The sequence below is a fragment of the Gekko japonicus genome, unplaced genomic scaffold (genome assembly GCF_001447785.1).
Source record: "Gekko japonicus isolate JY-2015 unplaced genomic scaffold, Gekko_japonicus_V1.1 scaffold3175, whole genome shotgun sequence".
NCBI lineage: Eukaryota > Metazoa > Chordata > Lepidosauria > Squamata > Gekkonidae > Gekko > Gekko japonicus.
This window is the reverse complement of record NW_015160322.1, coordinates 18,801-22,843: the sequence shown is the minus strand read 5'-3', so window position 1 is coordinate 22,843 and position 4,043 is coordinate 18,801.

Below are 4,043 nucleotides of genomic sequence, written 5' to 3'. Positions count from 1 at the left end.
CTCCCAACCCCCACCCTCTCCAGGCTCCACCCCCCCCAAATCTCCAGGAATCCCCCAACCTAGAGTTGGCAACCCTATGTCCAGGCCCTCCACAGCGATTGTCAGTCAGATGTGTGCTGTCAGTAGCACACCAGAAACTCCGGTTCCCAAGCACGCACGAGGGCTGCCCGGCTCTGACCGTCACTGATGCACGCAGGGGGGAGGGGAGGGGATATTGCTTATGCCCCTTGCCTGACTGGAAACTGGCCCCACTGGTGGCGGGAAACCTGCATGTCACGGAATCATAGCGCTGGAAGGGATCTCCAGGGTCATCTAGTCCACCCCCCTGCACAATGCAGGAAATTCGCAAATACCTTCCCCCCACCTGGCATGACCCCTGCTTCTTGCCCAGAAGATGACCAAAAAGAAAAACACAAAACCCTCCAGGATCCCCGGCCAAACTGGCCTGGAGAACAATGGCTTCCTGGCCCCAAAGTGGCGATCGGCGTTTCCCCTGGGTGCGTAAGAATGGGCCACGAGAACTAAGCCCTGAGGCTGCAGCCCTCCCTGCCCTCCCTGCTCGTGATCAGCCTGAGTTCACGGAACCCGCGTGGCTGTCAGGTGGGGCCATCCGGCCTCTGTCTGAAAACCTCCAAATATGCCCGATCAGTTCACATGGAGCCCCCAACAAACAACGTTGACATTCATATGAGGTCCGAGCCAGAAATTTTGTTCTGTTTGGCTAAAGCGTGCACCAATAAAAAATAAACAAACAAGAGGGCTTTTGTAAGTTAATATGAAGAACTGACTTAAAACGAAGAGACTGCGGAGATCTGGGAGGGAGACCCAGGTTCGAATCCCCACGGGATCGTGCCACGGGAGCCGGCTGGGTGACCTGGGGCCCATCACGCACTCTCGGCCTTGCCTACCCCACAGGGTGGTTGTTGTGAGGATAAAACGGTGGAGAGGCGAATGAGGTCAGGCCCCCCTGGGTCCCCACTGGGGAGAAAAATGGGGTATAAGTGAAGTAAATAGTTATTTTATTTATTCTATACATCATTTAATATCCAATAATACTAATAAAACAAAGTTACATTTTAATCCCACAAGCAACTGACCAGGGGTGGACTGCAAACTTCGAAACCACACCGGAGCAGCCCCACCCGTCCTCTGGTCTGGTGGAATGGGGGAGCCATGCAGGGTTGCCAACTCCGGGCTGGGAAATTCCTGGGGATTTGGGGGTGGAGCCAGGAGAGGGCGGGGTTTGGGGAGGGGAGGAACCTCAGCCAGGGAACAAGGCCCGCCCTCCCAAGCGGCCATTTTCCTCCCCAGGGGAGTGTGGAGAGAGCAGCTGTTTCTGGTACGTCTCCAGGCTCCACCTGGAGGTTGGCAACCCCAGCCATACCAGACCAAGGGCCCCAAACTGCGCCTGATCCCGAGCAGGCTTTCTGCCTCTGGATCCTCTTCCACGTGTACTGTTTACAACATTCCCTGCCTGCTTCTTCACTCGGTTGGCTGCGGCTGGCTTTCTTTCCGTATCGAGGTCTCTCGCCTTCCTTTTGAACTAGTCAAGTATCCATCGGGAGAGCCACGGTGGCGCCTGCAACCCCCTCAGCTGTTCCGCAAAGCACCACGCAGCCACCCCTCTCGCAGAACAGCAAGAACCGTTGGCACCGGTTTGGGTAGCGTTGAGACCCTCCTGGAGATTTGGGAATGGAGCCCGGGGAGGTCAGGGACCCCAGTGGGGTGTACGATGCCATATAGGGTCCACCAAGGCTCCCTCTAAGCTGTGGAGTCCTGTGAGCCAAAATTCTGCTTTGTGAGCTCCTGGCATTAAAGCCGTGAGTGAGCGATTTGGCTGCTGCATCAATCAGTTTGTTTGTTCCTGAGCTAAGACAAAAATGTGTGAGCTGGAGGATAAAAAACTGTGAGCTAGCTCACACTGTCTCAGCTTAGAGGGAACACTGGTCCCTCAGTGGGGTGCAGTGCCTTACAGTCCACCCTCCAAAGCAGCCATTTTCTCCGGGGGAACTGATCTGTGTGGTCTGGAGATGAACTGTCATTCCGGGGGATCCCTAGTTTCCACCTGGAGGCTGGCATCCACAGACCATTTGGGTGAGGGGCCAGAAGCGAAGGGGCTTTGGGGGGGGGAGCCAGATCTCCCTCTCTGTGGACTGAGTGGGGAAAGCGCAAGTTGTGGATTCTCACATCTCCCTCCCCAAGGCTCCCTCTAAGCTGCGGAGTCCTGTGAGCCAAAATTCTGCTTTGTGAGCTCCTGGCATTTAAGTTGTGAGCGAGCGATTGGGCTCCTGCATACATTAGTCTGGAGTCCTCCTTCCTGAGCTGAGGCAAAAACGTGCGAGCCGGAGGCTAAAAAACTGGGAGCTAGCTCACATTGACTCAGCTTAGAGGGCCCAGTGCTGTGTTTGTTGGGCGTGAGCATTCCTGGGGAGCAGGCAGTGAATGCGCCCCCAAGCAAGCGAGCGAGCGAGCGCACCCCCTCTGTTCCCTTCCCCAACCCCTTTAGCAGGCGGTGCTCCCAAGGAGGCTGGGGATGCGGGAGGCCCCGGCCAGGCCGCCCTCCTGTCCCGCTGCTCGGCTGGGAGCGGGAAGAAAAACAGGCGGCAACAAACAGAAAGTGTTTGGGCACGATAAGGAACCTGCTTCTCCCCACATGGGGGTTGTTTATTCTAAGTCGCTCACACTTTTCGAAAACATCATCGCTTATTGAAGTCACAGTGGCTTATCTGATGTTTTTCACCATTGGGCTGTTATTCGGCTTTTACCCTTAAAAAAAAAAAAAGAGCTGTTTCATTTCCCCCACGATGTGTTTGTGTACGGCAGGCCCAAGCACATGAGCAGAGCCCGGCCGGATGAGGCAGCCCAAGTGCTCGTGCAGCCCTGTGTTCGAGTCCTTGCAGTGGCCGTCCAGGTGCCTTGAGAGAGCTTGCAGACAGGGTGAGAAGGTAACCTGGGTCTCCTATTGGTTCCCCCCCAGCATCCAGAATGTAAAGGTACACTGCCTGTGATCGTGGAGGGCCCTCTCCTCCACGACCGATTCTGCTTTCCTTCCAAGCCAGTGACCACTGGCACCAGAGGCCACTGTCAACCCAGTGTGGACACTGGACAGAGGGCAGGGTTTCTTTTGGTCTGTCCCAGCCGCTTCACTTATTGATCCCAAGTTCTAGTCGCGCGAGAGATGGTAGACATTCCCCTGTCACCTCTTTTTCCACATCATGTTTCATATCTGCCCTCTCAGCTGATTGTTTTCAGAATGTAAAAAGCCCCAAAATTATATTACTGCCTTGTATGGAAATTGCCCCACCACCTGATCCATAAGAACATCAGAAGAGCCCTGCTGGATCAGACTGGTGGTCCCTCTAGTCCAGCCTCCCATCTCACACTGTGGTCAACCAGTTCCTCTGGAGGGCCAACAGACAGGGCAGAGAGGCCGAGGCCTTCCCCTGATAAGCATATCAGAAGAGCCCTGCTGGATTAGACTAATGATTCATTTAGTTCAACATCGTGTTTCACATAGTGGCCAACCAGTTCCTCTGCATTGCCAACAACAGGGTATGAGGCCAAGGACTTCCCCTTATGCTGTCTCCTGGCTTTGGGATTCAGAGGTTTAGTGCTTCTGAATGTGGAGGTTCCCCTCAGCCACCATGGCTAGCAGCCATGAATCTATCTAATCCCCTTTTCAAGCTGTTCATTCCTGTGGCCATCACTACATCGTCTGGCAGCGAATTCCACATTTTAATCACTCTCTGTGTAAAGTAGTATTTCCTTTTGTCCGTCCTGAACCTACTGCCCATCAGCTCAAGTTCAGAGGGAGAAAAAAGTTGCCTCTATCCACTTGCTCCACCCCATGCATAATTTTATCAACCTCTGTCATGTCCCTCCTCAGTTGCCTCTTTCCTAAACCGAAAAGTCCAAGAGACTCTTCAGCCTCTCCTCCTAGGGAAGGGGCTCCAACCCCCTTATCGTCTTGGTCGCCCTCCTCTGTACTTTTTCCCAGCTCTGCAGGGTCCTTTTTGAGATAGGGGGACTGGAACAGTTCACAG